This window comes from Panulirus ornatus, chromosome 25 (genome assembly GCF_036320965.1).
Source record: "Panulirus ornatus isolate Po-2019 chromosome 25, ASM3632096v1, whole genome shotgun sequence".
Classification (NCBI taxonomy): domain Eukaryota; kingdom Metazoa; phylum Arthropoda; class Malacostraca; order Decapoda; family Palinuridae; genus Panulirus; species Panulirus ornatus.
In genome coordinates this window covers 15,793,435-15,817,038 of record NC_092248.1, presented here as the reverse complement: position 1 = coordinate 15,817,038, position 23,604 = coordinate 15,793,435, and the positions used below count along the sequence as shown (strand labels likewise).

At 41.0% G+C, this 23,604-nt stretch overlaps 2 protein-coding genes across 8 annotated transcripts in view; one reads left to right on the top strand and one right to left on the bottom strand.

Annotated features, from left to right (window-relative positions):
- The window catches only part of LOC139757306 (uncharacterized), a 100,178-nt gene extending 85,352 nt beyond the window's left edge, over positions 1-14,826 (bottom strand). Inside the window, exon 1 of one of the 3 annotated variants that reach the window (XR_011714592.1) lies at positions 14,670-14,826. The gene's annotated coding sequence lies outside the window, so the exon portion shown is untranslated. The remainder of the gene's footprint in view (positions 1-14,669) is intronic. The other 2 variants (XM_071677692.1, XM_071677693.1) reach the window with 2 other exon arrangements.
- Positions 14,827-14,871: 45 nt separating this feature from the next.
- Positions 14,872-23,604, top strand: part of LOC139757308 (DNA repair protein XRCC2-like) — a 42,525-nt gene continuing 33,792 nt past the window's right edge. The window contains exons 1-2 of one of the 5 annotated variants that reach the window (XM_071677705.1): positions 14,872-15,039; positions 15,450-15,535. The gene's annotated coding sequence lies outside the window, so the exon portion shown is untranslated. Of the gene's footprint in view, positions 15,040-15,184; positions 15,536-23,604 lie in introns of those variants that run through there. The other 4 variants (XM_071677703.1, XM_071677704.1, XM_071677706.1 and 1 more) reach the window with 4 other exon arrangements.

The window sequence follows — 23,604 nt, the reverse complement described above, 5'->3', positions numbered from 1 at the left end:
GAGCGTGGTTGAGAGAGCAGAAGAGGGTGTTTTGAAATGGTTTGGGCACATGGAGAGAATGAGTGAGGAAAGATTGACCAAGAGGATATATGTGTCGGAGGTGGAGGGAACGAGGAGAAGAGGGAGACCAAATTGGAGGTGGAAAGATGGAGTGAAAAGGATTTTGTGTGATCGGGGCCTGAACATGCAGGAGGGTGAAAGGAGGGCAAGGAATAGAGTGAAGTGGAGCGATGTGGTATACAGGGGTTGACGTGCTGTCAGTGGATTGAATCAAGGCATGTGAAGCGTCCGGGGTAAACCATGGAAAGCTGTGTAGGTATGTATATTTGCGTGTGTGGACGTGTGTATGTACATGTGTATGGGGGGGGGGTTGGGCCATTTCTTTCGTCTGTTTCCTTGCGCTACCTCGCTAACGCGGGAGACAGCGACAAAGTAAAAAAAAAAAAAAAAAAAATATATATATATATATATATATATATATATATATATATATATATATCCCTGGGGATAGGGGAGAAAGAATACTTCCCACGTATTCCCTGCGTGTCGTAGAAGGCGACTAAAAGGGGAGGGAGCGGGGGGGCTGGAAATCCTCCCCTCTCACTTTTTTTTTTTTAATTTTCCAAAAGAGGGAACAGAGAAGGGGCCCAGGTGAGGATATTCCCTCAAGGGCCCAGTCCTCTGTTCTCAACGCTACCTCGCTAATGCGGGCAATTGCGAATAGTATGAAAGAAAGAAAAGATATATATATATATATATATATATATATATATATATATATATATATATTTTTTTTTTTTTTTTTTTTTTTTTTTTATACTTTGTCGCTGTCTCCCGCGTTTGCGAGGTAGCGCAAGGAAACAGACGAAAGAAATGGCCCAACCCCCCCCCCCCATACACATGTACATACACACGTCCACACACGCAAATATACATACCTACACAGCTTTCCACGGTTTACCCCAGACGCTTCACATGCCCTGCTTCAATCCACTGACAGCACGTCAACCCCTGTATACCACATGACTCCAATTCACTCTATTTCTTGCCCTCCTTTCACCCTCCTGCATGTTCAGGCCCCGATCACACAAAATCTTTTTCACTCCATCTTTCCACCTCCAATTTGGTCTCCCTCTTCTCCTCGTTCCCTCCACCTCCGACACATATATCCTCTTGGTCAATCTCTCCTCACTCATTCTCTCCATGTGCCCAAACCATTTCAAAACACCCTCTTCTGCTCTCTCAACCACGCTCTTTTTATTTCCACACATCTCTCTTACCCTTACGTTACTTACTCGCTCAAACCACCTCACACCACACATTGTCCTCAAACATCTCATTTCCAGCACATCCATCCTCCTGCGCACATCTCTATCCATAGCCCACGCCTCGCAACCATACAGCATTGTTGGAACCACTATTCCCTCAAACATACCCATTTTTGCTTTCCGAGATAATGTTCTCGACTTCCACACATTTTTCAAGGCTCCCAAAATTTTCGCCCCCTCCCCCACCCTATGATCCACTTCCGCTTCCATGGTTCCATCCGCTGACAGATCCACTCCCAGATATCTAAAACACTTCACTTCCTCCAGTTTTTCTCCATTCAAACTCACCTCCCAATTGACTTGACCCTCACCCCTACTATACCTAATAACCTTGCTCTTATTCACATTTACTCTCAACTTTCTTCTTCCACACACTTTACCAAACTCAGTCACCAGCTTCTGCAGTTTCTCACATGAATCAGCCACCAGCGCTGTATCATCAGCGAACAACAATTGACTCACTTCCCAAGCTCTCTCATCCCCAACAGACTTCATACTTGCCCCTCTTTCCAGGACTCTTGCATTTACCTCCTTTACAACCCCATCCATAAACAAATTAAACAACCATGGAGACATCACACACCCCTGCCGCAAACCTACATTCACTGAGAACCAATCACTTTCCTCTCTTCCTACACGTACACATGCCTTACATCCTCGATAAAAACTTTTCACTGCTTCTAACAACTTGCCTCCCACACCATATATTCTTAATACCTTCCACAGAGCATCTCTATCAACTCTATCATATGCCTTCTCCAGATCCATAAATGCTACATACAAATCCATTTGCTTTTCTAAGTATTTCTCACATACATTCTTCAAAGCAAGCACCTGATCCACACATCCTCTACCACTTCTGAAACCACACTGCTCTTCCCCAATCTGATGCTCTGTACATGCCTTCACCCTCTCAATCAATACCCTCCCATATAATTTACCAGGAATACTCAACAAACTTATACCTCTGTAATTTGAGCACTCACTCTTATCCCCTTTGCCTTTGTACAATGGCACTATGCACGCATTCCGCCAATCCTCAGGCACCTCACCATGAGTCATACATACATTAAATAACCTTACCAACCAGTCAACAATACAGTCACCCCCTTTCTTAATAAATTCCACTGCAATACCATCCAAACCTGCTGCCTTGCCGGCTTTCATCTTCCGCAAAGCTTTTACTACCTCTTCTCTGTTTACCAAATCATTTTCCCTAACCCTCTCACTTTGCACACCACCTCGACCAAAACACCCTATATCTGCCACTCTGTCATCAGACACATTCAACAAACCTTCAAAATACTCATTCCATCTCCTTCTCACATCACCGCTACTTGTTATCACCTCCCCATTTACGCCCTTCACTGAAGTTCCCATTTGCTCCCTTGTCTTACGCACCCTATTTACCTCCTTCCAGAACATCTTTTTATTCTCCCTAAAATTTACTGATAGTCTCTCACCCCAACTCTCATTTGCCCTTTTTTTCACCTCTTGCACCTTTCTCTTGACCTCCTGTCTCTTTCTTTTATACTTCTCCCACTCAATTGCATTTTTTCCCTGCAAAAATCGTCCAAATGCCTCTCTCTTCTCTTTCACTAATACTCTTACTTCTTCATCCCACCACACACTACCCTTTCTAAACAGCCCACCTCCCACTCTTCTCATGCCACAAGCATCTTTTGCGCAATCCATCACTGATTCCCTAAATACATCCCATTCCTCCCCGACTCCCCTTACTTCCATTGTTCTCACCTTTTTCCATTCTGTACACAGTCTCTCCTGGTACTTCCCCACACAGGTCTCCTTCCCAAGCTCACTTACTCTCACCACCTTCTTCACCCCAACATTCACTCCTCTTTTCTGAAAACCCATACTAATCTTCACCTTAGCCTCCACAAGATAATGATCAGACATCCCTCCAGTTGCACCTCTCAGCACATTAACATCCAAAAGTCTCTCTTTCGCACGCCTGTCAATTAACACGTAATCCAATAACGCTCTCTGGCCATCTCTCCTACTTACATAAGTATACTTATGTATATCTCGCTTTTTAAACCAGGTATTCCCAATCATCAGTCCTTTTTCAGCACATAAATCTACAAGCTCTTCACCATTTCCATTTACAACACTGAACACCCCATGCATACCAATTATTCCCTCAACTGCCACATTACTCACCTTTGCATTCAAATCACCCATCACTATAACCCGGTCTCGTGCATCAAAACCGCTAACACACTCATTTAGCTGCTCCCAAAACACTTGCCTCTCATGATCTTTCTTCTCATGCCCAGGTGCATATGCACCAATAATCACCCACCTCTCTCCATCAACTTTCAATTTTACCCATATTAATCGAGAATTTACTTTCTTACATTCTATCACATACTCCCACAACTCCTGTTTCAGGAGTATTGCTACTCCTTCCCTTGCTCTTGTCCTCTCACTAACCCCTGACTTCACTCCCCAGACATTTCCAAACCACTCTTCCCCTTTACCCTTGAGCTTCGTTTCACTCAGAGCCAAAACATCCAGGTTCCTTTCCTCAAACATACTACCTATCTCTCCTTTTTTCACATCTTGGTTACATCCACACACATTTAGGCACCCCACTCTGAGCCTTCGAGGAGGATGATCACTCCCCGCGTGACTCCTTCTTCTGTTTCCCATTTTAGAAAGTTAATACAAGGAGGGGAGGATTTCCGGCCCCCCGCTCCCGTCCCCTCTAGTCGCTTTCTACGACACGCGAGGAATACGTGGGAAGTATTCTTTCACCCCTATCCCCAGGGATAATATACATATATATATACATATACACACACACACACACACACACACATATGCACATACACACACACACACACACATACATATATATACATATGAAAAATGTAAGAACAATTTAGAAACAAACTTTTAGCTTGAAATGAATGAAAAAAAAATGAATGTCACATAATGGTTCAACCTCTGGCTATGGAAAAAGGAAATGTACAATTTATTCACACAAACGTCAATAGCAGTTCTCATCAATTTCACCACTGTGTCAATAAGCTTCAATGTCTAAGCTACATTTTTCTCCAACTTCACTATTTTCTTGTCAAAAACACCATGCATGAAAACTATCACTCCATTAACACAACTATAAACATTTACTTCCCCTTTAAAAGTTCTGGGGAAGTCTGTCTCGATACACTGCGGCGAGGCGACGCGACGCTGACACAATCACTGTCACAATATCACTTCTGCCTCCTCAAGTCAATCTCTCAGCCACAGTGCAGGCCTTCATCGTCGAAATCGGTCTTCTTCCTCATTTGCCGAACCCGTCCTCCATATATATATATATATATATATATATATATATATATATATATATATATATATATATATATATATATATATATATATATATATATATATTTCAACTTTCTAAAAGGGGAAACAGAAGAAGGAGTCACGCAAAGAGTGCTCATCCTCCTCGAAGGCTTAGATTGGGGTTTTTAAATGTGTGTGGATGTAACCAAGATGAGAAAAAAGGAGAGACAGGTAGTATGTTTGAGGAAAGGAACCTGGATGTTTTAGCTCTGAGTGAAATGAAGCTCAAGGGTAAAGGGGAAGAGTGGTTTGGGAATGTCTTGGGAGTAAAGTTAGGGGTTAGTGAGAGGACAAGAGCAAGGGAAGGAGTATCACCACTCCTGAAACCTTAAAAAGGAGTGGTGGGAGTATGTGATAGAGTGTAAGAAAGTAATCTCTAAACTGATATGAGTAAAACTGAAAGTGCATGGAAACAGATGGGTGATTATTGGTGCATATGCACCTGGGCATGAGATGAAAGATCATGAGAGGCAAGTGTTTTGTGAGCAGCTGAGTGAGTGTGTTAGTAGCTCTGATGCACAAGACCGGGTTATAGTGATGGGTGATTTGAATGCGAAGGTGAGTAATGTGGCAGTTGTGGGAATAATTGGTGTACATGGGGTGTTCAGTATTGTAAATGGAAATGGTGAAGAGCTTATAGACTTATGTGCTGAAAAAGGACTGGTGATTGGGAATACCTGGTTTAAAAAGAGAGATATACATAAGTATACATATGTAAGTTGGAGAGATGGCCAGAGAGCATTATTGGATTATGTGTTAATTGATAGGTGCATGAAAGAGACTTTTTAATGTTAAGGTGCTGAGAGGTGCAACTGGAGGGATGTCTGATCATTATCTCGTGGAGGCGAAGGTGAAGATTTGTAGAGGTTTTCAGAAAAGAAGAGAGAATGTTGGGGTGAAAAGAGTGGTGAGAGTAAGTGAGCTTGGGAAGGAGACTTGTGTGAGGAAGTACCAGGAGTGACTGAGTAAAGAATGGAAAAAGGTGAGAACAAATGACGTAAGGGGAGTGGGGGAGGAATGAGATGTATTTAGGGAAGCAGTGATGACTTGCGCAAAAGATGCTTGTGGCATGAGAAGCGTGGGAGGTGGGCAGATTAGAATGGGTAGTGAGTGGTGGGATGAAGAAGTAAGATTATGAGTGAAAGAGAAGAGAGAGGCATTTGGACGATTTATGCAGGGAAATAATGCAAATGAGTGGGAGATGTATAAAAGAAAGAGGCAGGAGGTCAAGAGAAAGATGCAAGAGGTGAAAAAGAGGGCAAATGAGAGTTGGGGTGAGAGAGTATCATTAAATTTTAGGGAGAATCAAAAGATGTTTTGAAAGGAGGTAAATAAAGTGCGTAAGACAAGGGAATCAATGGGAACTTCGGTGAAGGGGGCTAATGGGGAGATGATAACAAGTAGTGGTGATGTGAGAAGATGGAGTGAGTATTTTGAAGGTTTATTGATTGTGTTTGATGATAGAATGGCAGATATAGGGTGTTTTGGTTGAGGTGGCGTGCAAAGTGAGAGGGTTAGGGAAAATGATTTGGTAAACAGGGTAGAGGTAGTAAAAGCTTTGCAGAAGATGAAAGCTGGCAAGGCAGCAGGTTTGGATGGTACTGCAGTGGAAAAGGGGGTGACTTTATTGTTGACTGGTTGGTTAGGTTATCTAATGTATGTATGACTCTAGGTGAGGTACCTGAGGATTGGCGGAATGCTTGCATAGTGCCATTGTACAAAGGCAAAGGGGATAAAAGTGAGTTCTCAAATTACAGAGATATAAGTTTGTTCAGTATTCCTGGGAAATTATATGGGAGGGTATTGATTGAGAGGGTGAAGGCATGTACAGAGCATCAGATTGGGGAAGAGCAGTGTGGTTTCAGAAGTGGTAGAGGATGTGTGGATGAGGTGTTTCCTTTGAAGAATGTATGTGAGAAATACTTAGAAAAGCAAATGGATTTGTATGTAGCATTTATGGATCTGGAGAAGAAATATGATAGAGTTGATAGAGATGCTCTGTGGAAGGTATCAAGAATATATGGTGTGGGAGGCAAGTTGTTAGAAGCAGTGAAAAGTTTTTATTTAGGATGTAAGACATGTGTACGTGTAGGAAGAGAGGAAAGTGATTGGTTCTCAGTGAATGTAGGTTTGTGGCAAGGGTGTGTGATGTCTCCATGGTTGTTAAATTTGTTTATGGATGGGGTTGTTACATGCCTTCACCATCTCAATCAATACCCTCCCACATAATTTACCAGGAGTACTACCAGTATTACCATGAGTAATACATATATCAAATATCCTTACCAACCAGTCAGCAACACAATCACCCTCTTTTTCAATAAATTCCACTGCAATACCATCCAAACCTGCTGCCTTGCTGGCTTTCATCTTCCACAAAGCTTTCACTACCTCTTCTCTGTTTACCAAATCATTTTCTCTAACCCTCTCACTTCGCACACCACCTTATCGAAAACACCCTATATTTGCCATTCTATCATATAAAACATTCAACAAAGCTTCAAAATACTCACTCCATCTCCTTCCCACATCACCACTACTTGGTATTACCTCCCAATTAGCCCCCTTCACTGATGTTCCCATTTGTTCTCTTGTCTTATGTACTTTATTTACTTTCTTCCAAAACATCTTTTTATTCTCCCTAAAACTTAATGATACTCTCACCCCAACTCTCATTTGTCCTCTTTTTCACCTCTTGCACCTTTCTTTTGACCTCCTACCTCTTTCTTTTATACATCTCCCACTCATTTGCACTATTTCCCTGCAAAACTCATCCAAAAGCCTCTCTTCTCTTTCACTAATAATCTTACTTCTTCATCCCACCATTCACTAACCTTCCTAATGCCTATCTTCCATGTTTCTCATGCCACTAGGATCTTTTACACAAGCCCTCACTGCTTCCCTAAATACATCCCATTCCTCCCCACTCCCCTTATGTCCTTTGCTCTAACCTCTTTCCACTCTGCACTCAGTCTATCCTGGTACTTCCTCACATAAGTCTCCTTCCCAAGCTCACTTACCCTCACCACTCTCTTCACCCCCAACATCCTCTCTTCTCTTCTGAAAAGCTCTACAAATCTTTACCTTCGCATCCACAAGATAATGATCAGACTTCCCTCTAGTTACACCTCTAAGCACATTAACATTAAAAAGTCACTCTTTCGCACGCCTATCAATTAACACATAATCCAATGATGTTTTCTGGCCATCTCTCCTACTTACATACATATTCTTATGTATATCTCTCTATTTTTGAACCAGGAATTCCCAATCACCAATCCTTTTTAGCACACAAATCTACAAGCTCTTCACCATTTCCATTTACAACACTGAACACCCCATGTACACCAATTATTTCCTCAGCTGCCACATTACTCACCTTTGCATTCAAATCACCCATCACTATACCCTCGTCTTGTGCATCAAAACTACTAACACACTCACTCAGCTGCTCCCAAAATACTTGCCTCTCATGATCTTTCTTCTCATGCCCAGGTGCATATGCACCAATAATCACCCATCTCTCCCCATCAACTTTCAGTTTTACCCTTATCAATCTAGAGTTTACTTTCTTACACTATATCACATATTCCCACCACTCCTGTTTCAGGAGTTCTGCTACTGCTTCCCTTGCTCTTGTCCTCTCACCAACCCCTGACTTTACTCCCAAAACATACCCAAACCACTCTTCCCTTTACCCTTGAGCTTCATTTCACTCAGAGCCAAAACATCCAGTTTCCTTTCCTCAAACGTACTACCTATCTCTTCTTTTTTTTCATCTTGGTTACATCCACACACATCTAGACACCCCAATCTGAGCCTTCGAGGAGGATGAGCACTCCACACGTGACTCCTTCTTCTGTTTCCCCTTTTAGAAAGTTAAAATACAAGGAGGGGAGGGATAGGGGATAGGGGAGAAAGAATATTCCTACGCATTCCTCACGTGTTGTAGAAGGTGACTAAAGGTTTCAGAAATGGTAGAGGATGTGTGGATCAGGTGTTTCCTTTGAAGAATATATGTAAGAAATCCTTAGAAAAGCAAATGGACTTGTATGTAGCATTTATGGATCTGGAAAAGGCATATGATAGAGTTGATAGAAAAGCTCTGTGGAAGGTATTAAGAATACATGGTGTGGGAGTCAAGTTGTTAGAAGCAGTGAAAAGTTTTTATCGAGGATGTAAGGCATGAGTACGTATAGGAAGAGAGGAAAGTGATTGGTTCTCAGTGAATGTTGGTTTGCGGCAGGGGTGCATGATGTCTCCATGGATGTTTAATTTGTTTATGCATGGGGTTGTTAGGGAGGTGAATGCACGAGTTTTGGAAAGAGGGGAAGTATGCAGTCTGTTGCAGATGAGAGAGCTTGGGAAGTGAGTCAGTTGTTGTTCACTGATGATACAGCGCTGGTGGCTGATTCATGTGAGAAACTGCAGAAGCTGGTGACTGAGTTTGGTAAAGTGTGTGAAAGAAGAAAGCTGAGAGTAAATGTGAATAAGAGCAATGTTATTAGGTACAGTAGGGTTGAGGGATAAGTCAATTATATTTTATATTTTAAGTTTCTAAAAGGGGAAACAGAAGAAGGCGTCATGCGGGGAGTGCTCATCCTCCTCGATGGCTCAGACTGGGGTGTCTAAATGTGTGTGGATGTAACCAAGATGAGAAAAAAGGAAAGATAGGTAGTATGTTTGAAGAGGAGCCTGGCTGTTTTGGCTCTAAGGTAAACGAAGCTCAAGGGTAAAGGGGAAGAGTGGTTTGGGAATGTTTTGGGAGTAAAGTCAGGGGTTGGTGAGAGGACAAGAGCAAGAGAAAGGAGTAGCACTACTCTTGAAACAGTAGTTGTGGGAGTATATGATAAAGTGTAAGATAGTAAACTCTAGATTGACATGGGTAAAACTGAAAGTGGATGGAGAGAGATGGGTGATTTTTGGTGCCTATGCACCGGTGCATGAAAAGAAAGATCATGAGAGGCAAGTGTTCTGGGAGCAGCAGAGTGAGTGTGTTAGCAGTTTTGATGCACGAGACTGGCTTATTGTGATGGGTGATTTGAATGCATAGGTTAGTAATATGGCAGTTGAGGGAATAATTGGTGTACAAGGGGTGTTTAGTGTTGTAAATGGAAATGGTGAAGAGCTTGTAGATTTGTAAGTTGAAAAAGGACTGGTGATTGGGAATACTTGGGTTAAAACGACTGACATAAATAAGTATCGTATGTAAGTAGGAGAGATGGCCAGAGAGCGTTATTAGATCAGGTTTTAATTGATAGGCGCGTGAAAGAGAGACTTTTGGATGTTAATGTGCTGAGAGGTGCAACTGGCGGGATGTCTGATCATTATCTTGTGGAGGCGAAGGTGAAGATTTGTAGAGGTTTTCTGAAAAGAAGAGAGAATGTTGGGGTGAAGAGAGTGGTGAGAGTAAGTGAACTTGGGAAGGAGACTTGTGTGAGGAAGTACCAGGAGAGACTGAGTGCAGGTTGGAAAAAGGTGAGAACAAAGGACGTAAGGGGAGTGAGGGAGGAATGGGATGTATTTAGGGAAGAAGTGATGGCTTGCGCAAAAGATGCTTGTAGCAAAAGAAGCATGGGATATGGGCAGATTAGAAAGGGTAGTGAGTGATGGGATGAAGAAGTAAGATTATTAGTGAAAGAGAAGAGAGAGGCATTTAGATGACTTTTGCAGGTAAATAGTGCAAATGAATGTGAGATGTATAAAAGAAAGAGGCAGGAGGTCAAGAGAAAGGAGCATGAGGTGAAAAAGAGAACAAATGAGAGTTGGGGTAAAAGAGTATCATTAAATTCTAGGGAGAATAAAAAGATGTTTTGGAAGGAGGTAAATATAGTGCGTAAGACAAGAGAACAAATGGGAACATCGATGAAGGGGGCTAATGGGAAGGTAATAACGAGTAGTGGCGATGTAACAAGGAGCTTAAGTGAGTATTTTGAAGGTCTGCTGAATGTGTTAAATGACAGAGTGACAGGTATGGGGTGTTCTGGTTGAGGTGGTGTGTGAAGTGAGAGGGTTAGGGAAAATGATTTGGTAAATACAGAAGAGGTAGTGAAGGCTTTGCGGAAGATGAAAGGCAGCAAGACAGCGGGTTTCGATGGTATTGCAGTGGAATTTATTATAAAAGGAGGTGACTGTGTTGTTGGCTGGTTGGTAAGGATATCTAATGTAGGCATGGCTCATGGTGAAGTGCCTGAGGATTGGCAGAATGCTTGCATAGTGCCATTGTACAAAGGGAAAGGGGATAAAGGTGAGTGTTCAAATTATAGAGGTATAAGTTTGTTAAGCATTCCAGGGAAATTATATGGGAAGGTATTGATTGAGAGGGTGAGGGTATGTAAAGAGAATCAGATAGGGGTAGAGCAGTGTGGTTTCAGAGGTGGTATAGGATGTGTGGATCAGGTGTTTGCTCTGAAGAATGTATGTGAAAAATCCTTAGAAAAGCAAATGTATTTGTATGTAGCATTTATGGATCTGGAGAAGGGATATGATAAGAGTTGATACAGATGCTCTGTGGAAGGTATTAAAAATATATGGTGTGGGAAGCAAGTTGCTAGAAACAGTGAAAAGTTTTTATCAAGGATGTAAGGCATGTGTATGAGTAGGAAGAGAGGAAAATGATTGGTTCTCAGTGAATGTCTGTTTGCAGTACGGGTGCGTGATGTCGCCATGGTATTTAATTTGTTTATGGATAGGGTTGTTAGGGAGGTGAATGCAAGAGTTTTGGAGAGAGGGGCAAGTATGTAGGCTGTTGTGGATAAGAGGGAGTGGGAAGTGAGTCAGCTGTTGTTCACAGATGATACACTGCTGGTGGCTGATTCAGGTGAGAAACTGCAGAAGCTGGTGACTGAGCTTGGTAAAGTGTGCGAAAGAAGAAAGCTGAGAGTAAATGTGAATAGGGCAAGGTTATTAGGAACAGTAGTGTTGAGGGACAAGTCAACTGGGAGGTAAGTTTGAATGGAGAAAACTGGAGGAAGTAAAGTGTTTTAGATATCTGGGAGTGGCTTTGGCAGTGGATGGAACCACGGAAGTGGAGGTGAGTCATAGGTGGGGGAGGGGGTGAAAGTTCTGGGAGCGTTGAAAAATGTGTGGAAGGCGAGAACATTATCTCAGAAAGCAAAAATGGTTATGTTTGAAGGCATAGTGGTTCCAACAATGTTATATGGTTGCAAGGCATGGGCTATAGAAAGGGTTGTGTGGAGGAGGGAGGATGTGTTGGAAATGAAATGTTTGAGAACAATATGTGGTGTGAGGTGGTTTGATCGAGTAAGTAATGAAAGGTTAAGAAAGATGTGTGGTAATAAAAAGAGTGTGGCTGAGAGAACAGAAGATGGTGTTCTGAAATGGTTTGGTCACATGGAGAGAATGAATGAGGAAAGATTGACAAAGAGGATATATGTGTCAAAGGTGGAGGGAACGAGGTGAAGTTGGAGACCAAATTGGAGGTGGAAGGATGGAGTGAAAAAGATTTTGACCGATCAAGGCCTGAGCATGCAGGAAGGTGAAAGGTGTGCAAGGAATAGAGTGAACTGGAACAATGTGATATATCGGGGTCGACGTGCTATCAATGGATTGAACCAGGGAATGTGAAGTGTCTGGGGTAAACTATGGAAAGTTTTGTGGGGCCCTGTTATGGAAAGGGAGCTGTGGTTTCGGTGCATTATACATGACAGCTAGAGACTGAGTGTGAACGAATGTGGCCTTTGCTGTCTTTTCCTAGCATTACTTCACACACTTGCAGGGGGTGGGGGGGTCATTCCATGTGTGGCGGGGTGGCGACAGGAATGAATGAAGTCAGGAGGTACGAATTATGTACAGGTGTATATATGTATATGTCTGTGTATGTATATGTTGAAATGTATAGGTTCGAATATGTGCATGTGTAGACGTGTATGTGTATACATGTGTATGTTGGTGGTTTGGGTCATTCTTTCATATGTTTCATTGCACTACCTCGCTAATGCGGGAGACAGCGACAGAGTTTTGGAAAGAGGGGCAAGTATGAAGTCTGTTGGGGATGAGAGAGCTTGGGAAGTGAGTCAGTTGTTGTTCGCTGATGATACAGTGCTGGTGGCTGATTCATGTGAGAAACTGCAGAAGCTGGTGACTGAGTTTGGTAAAGTGTGTGAAAGAAGAAAGTTAAGAGTAAATGTGAATAAGAGCAAGGTTATTAGGTACAGTAGGGTTGAGGGTCAAGTCAATTGGGAGGTGAGTTTGAATGGAGAAAAACTGGAGGAAGTGAAGTGTTTTAGATATCTGGGAGTGGATCTGGCAGCGGATGGAACCATGGAAGCGGAAGTGGATCATAGGGTGGGGGAGGGGGCGAAAATTCTGGGAGCCTTGAAGAATGTGTGGAAGTCGAGAACATTATCTCGGAAAGCAAAGATGGGTATGTTTGAAGGAATAGTGGTTCCAACAATGTTGTATGGTTGCGAGGCGTGGGCTATGGATAGAGTTGTGCGCAGGAGGATGGATGTGCTGGAAATGAGATGTTTGAGGACAATGTGTGGTGTGAGATGGTTTGATCGAGTAAGTAACGTAAGGGTAAGAGAGATGTGTGGAAATAAAAAGAGCGTGGTTGAGAGAGCAGAAGAAGGTGTTTTGAAATGGTTTGGGCACATGGAGAGAATGAATGAGGAAAGATTGACCAAGAGGATATATGTGTCGGAGGTGGAGGGAACGAGGAGAAGAGGGAGACCAAATTGGAGGTGGAAAGATGGAGTGAAAAAGATTTTGTGTGATCGGGGCCTGAACATGCAGGAGGGTGAAAGGAGGGCAAGGAATAGAGTGAATTGGAGCGATGTGGTATACCGGGGTTGACGTGCTGTCAGTGGATTGAATCAGGGCATGTGAAGCGTCTGGGGTATACCATGGAAAGCTGTGTAGGTATGTATATATGTGTGTGGGGACGTATGTATATACATGTGTATGGGGGTGGGTTGGGCCATTTCTTTCGTCTGTTTCCTTGCGCTACCTCGCAAACGCGGGAGACAGCAGCAAAAAAAAAAAAAATAAATTAAAATATATTGTACCTATTTACATTCTGTTAGCAAAAGAGACATTCACAACATACATGATACAAGGATAATCATGAATAAGAGATATATCATTGATAATCTACATGTCATTTACTTGTGTACTTGTAGGAAAGTTGTGGCATATATTAAAAGAGGCAAAATTTGAAAATAAGGCAGCACTAAGGAGCCCTGCATCATTATCAACATACACGGGGGATTAGTGACCCATGTAGACTTTTCAAAAGATAAATAAATGTTGACAGGATTAATATTTTTCAAAGTACTCTCTGGGAGGGGGATCCCCTCAAAGAATGTAGATAGTTTTGTTGACCATTAAGATATAGAGATATAGTTATCAAAGAATATAAAAACTTTTGCAGCACCAATCAGTAAGGTTTCAATAAATCAAATAAATGGCATGTTATCATATAAAAACTTTTACTTCATGTCATAATTTAGGAATGGAGGAATCAGTGTGTCCTGATGATTAAACAATCTAATCTGAAAAAAATCTTACACAATTCCTTTATTGCAAACCATAACACAAAAAGGAAATGTGCAGAGAGAAATGAATGCCTCACAAATCCCACTTTTTCATGCCTTTTTCTTAATCTTACCGAAGTGAATGTTGGGATACATCTCCACTTAGTCTGGAGATACCCTTCTTCCCAGTATGATTTGAATCAGGAAAGTGATGGCTACATATCCTTGCACTTCTCGTTACCTGCTCGTTTTATTTTTCAGTGCCTCATGCCTTTGCATTAATCCACTAAGGGTATATGCTAATAATAAAACAAAACTATTCACATCCAAGACAGAAACAACTGATTTACTATGATGTACTTTATTGCCATGAAAATACTGAAACTATCAGGTGATATAAAATAATGATAACCTGCCCAGCTTCCTATTGATTCCATCATTGGCCAATTTTCACATATATAATACATACCTCATCCTGTCCTTAAGGAACGTGTTGGTTACAGATTCAGTGTGTTCTTTTTGTGTATGATTCCGTATAATTCATGGGAGATCTTTAGATTACATGTTATCAATCACTGGGTTTCTCGGGCCCAGCATGTGACATCATCGACGTAAATAAACAGAAGACAGAGTTGCCATCTATTGTTCCCATATAACTCTACTTAACGGCCGTCTATGCGAAGGCGATTTTGTGGTGTCTTCCTATCTTCCCTACATAATCTTTGGTACAGGCCAATTAGATTTTAAGCTGTTTTTGACAATTCTCACGGGATTGTGCTCTAAACTTCTGAAGAAGAAACAGCGAAGAAATGGTTAAAAGTGGAACACAAACAACTCGGGTAATTGTATAGTTTAGTTTAAGGCCACCACAGAGGTGACATAATTTTGACACTTGTCCTAATGATTACTTTTTTTTGGAAAATAAGGAAATTTGTTTATACTAGAAATGAGAATTTTGGGTAATCTATCAGTTTATTTTCTCATCGTCATTATCTTAGGAAATTTATTTCCTCATCGTCATTATCTTAGGAAAGCCGTTATTACTAATGTTTAAGTCCGTTATATACTTACTTGTCATGACCAAAATAACCGTAGAGTAATATTTGGAGCATAATTTTTGTTGACTTATTTGATAAGGTGACTAATATATCCTGTTACCTTTGTGGTTAAGAAAAGTAAAAGTGAGTAATACACTTATTAGGAAGGCCTACAAAAATCAAGATTGATCATTATCTTTACTGATTAATAGAAATATACGACATATGAAACTGCATTAAGAGTGTGGCGGCTGCTGTTAGTAGACAACAGCGGATGCACGAGTCAGATGTATATAAGGTTGGTATCTTTTTACTATCATATCTGTTATTACATGCAGTTAAGTGAGACTTTTATAAGTTCATTTTACATTTTGCAAGTGTATTACCAACCTTAATAAATATCGCATTGTCTTTGATAAGCATAATGATTCACATCATTTATTATTGTTTAGTAAAATTTAATTCACCAAATCATAATTCGTGAGTATTTTTTGTAATCACAACATATTATATGAAGCACTTAAAGCATAGATAGCCATACCCCAGAGCTACTAGTGATATGGATCAAAGCTGTTAAAGTACCAAACTGTGTTTAGGAAAGTGATTTCCGTGTCCAAAGATCATGTGTTTTCCCACAAAGTTAGGAAAGTTTTAAATATCAGAGAAAATGCGTTAGATATGACATTTGTTATAATAGTGTTACCTCCACCGAAGCTAAATGCACCTTATCGTACCTTGGTAGAAAGCCGATTTAAGTTTTAACTCCATTACTCATGAATTTTGTGATTCTCTTTTTGTAGTTGTAATTTAATCCTTGTAGAAATGATAAATGCTTTTGAGCATGATTTGGGTATTTTCATTTTTTTTTATTTTTCTACTTTTGTATATTCCCTCACATCACTGTTAGCTTTGAATTGTGAATGATTATTTTCTCTAGTGCTAGTCATTAGGATTGCTATTGATAACAGTTGCAGATCATGATGTATTTGTTAATAGTTGAAAGACAGCCACTTGCCAGGAAGGCATATTCCCATTACTACTTGCCTAGGTATTGGGAGTGCTAGTGATGGCTGCATAGTGAGTGTATGTCAAGTTTCTCTCCTTGGGCTTAAATAGCTGTCTTTTCTTTTTGCCTTACCCACTCATGGACAGTCTTTTCACAAACATTGGCCTCTTCTTGTCAGACATATTACTTAACTACACTTAGATTCACACAGCTTATTCTTCATAACTAGATTTTTCCTGTGGTGAATAGTATGTGCTAGTCTTGCCTTTTGTGTTTTACTTTATCACATATTTACAAAATCTTAAAAGCAGTTTTCTTCCTCTATCCTTTCATCAAGATTTCATATGTGAAGATTCGACCTTTGTTTTTGGAACTCTTCTTGATCTTGTTTTGACATGTATCTTTTTTTCACTTTTCCAAGACTTTTATTGCATGTTAAGTTATATGATCTGTACTATTTAGCTGTTAGCTTAAATCATCCTCTCTGTTTTGTTGTTACATATACCAAAATATGAGTAGCCGCATATTTGCTTTCATTTAGAGAGGGAGAGAGTACATGAGAAAGACAACTGACTTAACAAAAGGACAAATTATCCAGTGGTCCGTGTTGTTTATCTTTTTATAATTTACTTATGTCTGTTGCTGTTTTCAATCCAAATGATACGGTAAGGATAGGACAGTAAGTATACTCTTCACTTCCCCTGGCATCAATAGCCAGCAGGAAAGTAAATAGAATGAAAACCATGCATTTTTGAAGTAAACCTGCAAGGAATTTAACTGGCCAGAATAGAAGTGAAAATCCTGCCTAAAATAATGCTACACTATTCCACCCTCTGCTGCACTACAGTATATTTGTAGGTTCTGGAATGAGAAAAAGGAATTGATGTATATGTATATTTTATCGATGAATTCATGCTGAGGATACTGTACCTGACATAACTGAAGAGAAATTTGTCTTAACTGATTTGTAAACATATTCATAGTCTTTGTATTGCTGCATTTGATGATAATTCATTCCAGTGTTACTGGCAGGAGATAAGCTGTAGGAATCTGTCTCGAGAGACTTAGAATATTGACATTGTCCCTAACCTGTTGGTAGATTTCCACCTTAGGAGAACAGTTCAGGAGACTAACTGTATGTTTGTATATAATTGGAACTGTATTCAGGTTCATGGGTAAGGTTTCTGCACTTAAAGGAACATAGAGAGTTATTACAGAAGGTTCAGGAGAAGGCAGCAAACATAAGAGCTGCATATTTTGCTAGGAGAGGCAAGAGGTCTTACATTTGCCCATTGCTGAAGTAAGAATTGTGAGGGTTGACCTGATCACAACCTTAAAGTTTTTAAGCCAGGTTGATGACATAGGTAGTGAACAATTCTTTGAGAGATGTAGGACTAAAACCACCGGATGACACAGTAGGAAATGAAGCAAGCTTGTTAGAAAATGTGAATATGTAAGTTTACAGTGTAGGAGTGATGGATGAATGGAATACTCTGTTATGAAGAAATAGTAAATAGGTCTGTTATGAAGAAATAGTAAATGGGGTCGGCAGACAGAAATTTTAAAAGTTGTATGATGGTTGGTAAGAGACAAGAGATGGGACCTCAAGAGTGTAAATCTCCCTTCCCAAACACTGCAAATTGCTAGTTACACAGTTGGGACATATATACATGTTGAGAGTGTATTGTATAGTATGGTGTCTTCAAGGTGTCTAAAGATTTTTTGGCTTGTTGTTATGTCTTGATGTTGATAGTCTTAAAAGGCCATGTCACTCAGTAGGTCTGAAGCTTAGTTAGCCCATCAGTCATTTAATTTTTATGAGCATCTTTGGTGTGGTGGTTAACATTAGTGACTGGTCCACGTATGGTCCAGCTCGGGTTCAAATCCTGGATGTGTCAGTTGGCCCACAGCCAACTCCATCTATTCATCCTCCTCTTGGGATTATTCAGTTAATGAGTGTCTCCTTTAAGCTGCAGTGTGTGTCTGTGTGCTATGGGTATGTTTTAAGGAGTAGTAGTTCCAATAATATTATATGGTTGCAAGGCATGGACTATGGATAAGGTTGTATGGAGGAGGGTGGATGTGTTGCAAATAGAATGTTTGAAGACAATATGTAGTGTGAGATGGTTTGATCAAGTAAATAACGAAAGGGTAAGAGGGATTTGTGGAAATGAATAGTGTGGTTGAGAGTGCAGAAGAGGGTATATTGAAATAGTTTGGTCATATGGAGGGAATGAGCGAGGAAAGATTGACAGAGAGGATATATGTGTCAGAGGTGGAGGGAACAAGAAGTTGGAGACCATATTGAAGGTGGAAGGATGGAGTGAAAAAGATTTTTAGTGATCGGGGCCTGAAAATACAGGAGAGTGAGAGGCGTGCAAGGAATAGAGTGAATTGGAACGATGTGGTATACAGGGGTCAACGTGCTGTCAATGGACTGAAACAGGGCATGTGAAACATCAACGGTAAACCATGGAAAGGTCTGTGAGACCTAGATGTGGATAGGAAGCTGTGGTTTCGATACATTACTCATGACAGCTAGAGACTGAGTGTGAGTGAATATGGCCTTTGTTGTCTGTTTTCTTGGAGCTACCTCACTGAAGTAGAGGGTAGCGATGCTGTTTCCTGTGGGTTGGAGTAGTGACAGGAATGGATGAAGGCAAGCAAGTATGAATATATACATGTGTATGTATGCATATGTCTGTGTATATGTATGTATATGTATGAATATTTTTGTATGTGATATGTATATGTGTATGTATGTATATGTGCATGTATGGGTGTTTATATACATATATGTGGATATGAAAGAGAAGAGAGAGGCATTTGGATGATTTTTGCAGGGAAATAGTGTGAGATGTATGAAAGAGGCAGGAGGTCAAGAGAAAAGTGCAAGAGTTGAAAAGGAGGGCAAATGAGAGTTGCAGTGAGAGATTATCATTAAATTTAAGGGAGAATAAAAAGATGTTTTGAAAGGAGGTAAATAAAATGCATAAGATGAGAACAAATGGGAACATCGGTGAAGGTGGCTAAAGGGGACATAATAACAAGTAGTGGTGATGTAAGAAGGAGATGAAGTGTGAATTTTAAAGGTTTATTGAATGTGTTAGATGACAGAGTGGCAGATATAGGGTGTTTTGGTCGAGATAGTGTGCAAAGTGAGAGGGTTAGTGAGAATGATTTGGTAAACAGGGAAAAGTTAGTGAAAGCTTTTCGGAAGATGAAAGCCGGCAAGGTGGCGGGTTAGGATGGTATTGGAGTGGTATTTATTGAAAAAGGGGTGACTGGATTGTTGACTGGTTGGTAAGGATATTTAATGTATGTATGCCTCATGGTGAAGTGCCTGAGGATTGGTGAAATGCATGCATAGTGCCATTGTACAAAGGCAAAAGGGAAAAAGTTGAGTGTTCAAATTACAGAGGTATAAGTTTCTTGAGTATTCCTGGGAAATTATATGGGAGGGTTTTGATTGAGAGGGTGAAGGCATGTACAGAGCATTAGATTAGGGAAGAGCAGTGTGGTTTCAGAAGTGGTAGAGGATGTGCAGATCAGATGTTTGCTCTGAAGAATGTATGTGAGAAATATTTAGAAAAACAAATGGATTTGTATGTAGCATTTATGGATCTGGAGAAGGCATATGATAGAGTTGATAGAGATGCTCTGTGGAAGGTATTAAGAATATATGGTGTGGGAGGCAAGTTCTTAGAAGCAGTGAAAAGTTTTTATCGAGGATGTAAGGCACGTGTACATGTAGGAAGAGAGGAAAGTGATTGGTTCTCCGTGAATGTAGGTTTGCGGCAGGGGTGTATGATGTCTGCATGGTTGATTAATTTGTTTATGGATGGGGTTGTTAGGGAGGTGAATGCAAGAGCTTTGGAAAGAAGGGCAAGTATGCAGTCTGTTGTGGATGAGATAGCTTGGGAAGTGAGTCAGTTGTTGTTCGCTGACGATACAGCGCTGTTAGCTGATTCATGTGAGAAACTGCTGAAGCTAGTGACTGAGTTTGGTAAAGTGTGTGAAAGAAGAAAGTTGAGAGTAAGTGTGAATAAAGTACAGTAGGGTTGAGGGTCAAGTATATTGGGAGGTAAGTTTGAATGGAGAAAAACTGGAGGAAGTGGAATGTTTTAGATATCTGGGAGTGGATTTGGCAGCGGATGGAACCATGGAAGCAGAATTGAATCATAGGGTGGGGGAGGGGGCGAATATTCTGGGAGCGTTGAAGAATGTGTGGAAGTCGAGAACATTATCTCGGAAAGCAAAAATGGGTATGTTTGAAGGAATAGTGGTTCCAACAACGTTGTATGGTTGCGAGGCGTGGGCTATGGATAGAGTTGTGCGCAGGAGGGTGGATGTGCTGGAAATGAGATGTTTGAGGACGATATGTGGTGTGAGGTGGTTTGATCGAGTAAGTAGTAATACGGTAAGAGAAATGTGTTGTAATAAAAAGAGTGTGGTTGAGAGAGCAGAAGAGGGTGTTTTGAAATGGTTTGGTCACATGGAGAGAATGAGTGAGGAAAGATTGACCAAAAGGATATATGTGTCAGAGGTGGATGGAACAAGGAGAAGTGGGAAACCAAATTGGAGGTGGAAAGATGAAGTGAAAAAGATTTTGAGTGATCGGGGCCTGAACATGCAGGAGGGTGAAAGGCGTGCAAGAAATAGAGTGAATTGGAATGATGTGGTATACCAGGATTGATGTGCTGTCAATGGGTTGAACCAGGGCATTGAAGCATCTGGGGTAAACCATGGAAAGTTCTGTGGGGCCTGGATGTGGAAAGGGAGCTGTGGTTTCAGTGCATTTTTACATGACAGCTAGAGACTGAGTGTGAACGAATGTGGCCTTTGTTGTCTTTTCCTAGCGCTACCTGGCACACATGGGGGGGAGGGTGTTGTTATTCCATGTGTGACGGGGTGGCGATGGGAATAAATAAGGACAGACAGTATGAGTTATGTACATGGGTATATATGTATATGTCTGTGTGTGTATGTATATATATGTATACATCAAGATGTATAGGTATGTATATGTGCTGTGTGTGGACGTGTATGTATATACATGTGTATGTGGGTGGGTTGGGCCATTTCTTTTGTCTGTTTCCTTCCGCTACCTCGCAAACGCTGGAGACAGCGACAAAGCAAAATATATAAAATAGATGATATATATATATGTAGCTTAGACATTGAAGCTTATTGATTCAGTGGTGAAATTGATGAGAACTGCTATTGACGTTTGTGTGAATAAATTGTACATTTCCTTTTCCATAACCAGAGGTTGAACCATTATGTAACGTTCATTTTTTCATTCATTTCAAGCTAAAAGTTTGTTTTCTAAATTGTTTCTTACATTTTTCATATGTATATATATGTATGTGTGGGTGTGTGTGTGTGTGTGCGTGTGTGTGTGTGTGTGTGTGTGTGTGTGTGTTTATATATGTATATTATCCCTGGGGATAGGGGTGAAAGAATACTTCCCACGTATTCCTCGCGTGTCGTAGAAAGCGACTAGAGGGGACGGGAGCGGGGGGCCGGAAATCCTCCCCTCCTTGTATTAACTTTCTAAAATGGGAAACAGAAGAAGGAGTCACGCGGGGAGTGCTCATCCTCCTCGAAGGCTCAGAGTGGGGTGCCTAAATGTGTGTGGATGTAACCAAGATGTGAAAAAAGGAGAGATAGGTAGTATGTTTGAGGAAAGGAACCTGGATGTTTTGGCTCTGAGTGAAACGAAGCTCAAGGGTAAAGGGGAAGAGTGGTTTGGAAATGTCTGGGGAGTGAAGTCAGGGGTTAGTGAGAGGACAAGAGCAAGGGAAGGAGTAGCAATACTCCTGAAACAGGAGTTGTGGGAGTATGTCATAGAATGTAAGAAAGTAAATTCTCGATTAATATGGGTAAAATTGAAAGTTGATGGAGAGAGGTGGGTGATTATTGGTGCATATGCACCTGGGCATGAGAAGAAAGATCATGAGAGGCAAGTGTTTTGGGAGCAGCTAAATGAGTGTGTTAGCGGTTTTGATGCACGAGACCGGGTTATAGTGATGGGTGATTTGAATGCAAAGGTGAGTAATGTGGCAGTTGAGGGAATAATTGGTATGCATGGGGTGTTCAGTGTTGTAAATGGAAATGGTGAAAAGCTTGTAGATTTATGTGCTGAAAAAGGACTGATGATTGGGAATACCTGGTTTAAAAAGCGAGATATACATAAGTATACTTATGTAAGTAGGAGAGATGGCCAGAGAGCGTTATTGGATTACGTGTTAATGGACAGGCGTGCGAAAGAGAGACTTTTGGATGTCAATGTGCTGAGAGGTGCAACTGGAGGGATGTCTGATCATTATCTTGTGGAGGCTAAGGTGAAGATTAGTATGGGTTTTCAGAAAAGAAGAGTGAATGTTGGGGTAAAGAAGGTGGTGAGAGTAAGTGAGCTTGGGAAGGAGACCTGTGTGAAGAAGTATCAGGAGAGACTGTGTACAGAATGGAAAAAGGTGAGAACAATGGAAGTAAGGGGAGTGGGGGAGGAATGGGATGTATTTAGGGAATCAGTGATGGATTGCGCAAAAGATGCTTGTGGCATGAGAAGAGTGGGAGGTGGGCTGTTTAGAAAGGGTAGTGAGTGGTGGGATGAAGAAGTAAGAGTATTAGTGAAAGAGAAGAGAGAGGCATTTGGACGATTTTTGCAGGGAAAAAATGCAATTGAGTGGGAGAAGTATAAAAGAAAGAGACAGGAGGTCAAGAGAAAGGTGCAAGAGGTGAAAAAAAGGGCAAATGAGAGTTGGGGTGAGAGACTATCAGTAAATTTTAGGGAGAATAAAAAGATGTTCTGGAAGGAGGTAAATAGGGTGCGTAAGACAAGGGAGCAAATGGGAACTTCAGTAAAGGGCGTAAATGGGGAGGTGATAACAAGTAGTGGTGATGTGAGAAGGAGATGGAATGAGTATTTTGAAGGTTTGTTGAATGTGTCTGATGACAGAGTGGCAGATATAGGGTGTTTGGGTCGAGGTGGTGTGCAAAGTGAGAGGGTTAGGGAAAATGATTTGGTAAACAGAGAAGAGGTAGTAAAAGCTTTGCGGAAGATGAAAGCCGGCAAGGCAGCAGGTTTGGATGGTATTGCAGTGGAATTTATTAAAAAAGGGGGTGACTGTATTGTTGACTGGTTGGTAAGGTTATTTAATGTATGTATGACTCATGGTGAGGTGCCTGAGGATTGGCGGAATGCTTGCATAGTGCCATTGTACAAAGGCAAAGGGGATAAGAGTGAGTGCTCAAATTACAGAGGTATAAGTTTGTTGAGTATTCCTGGTAAATTATATGGGAGGGTATTGATTGAGAGGGTGAAGGCATGTACAGAGCATCAGATTGGGGAAGAG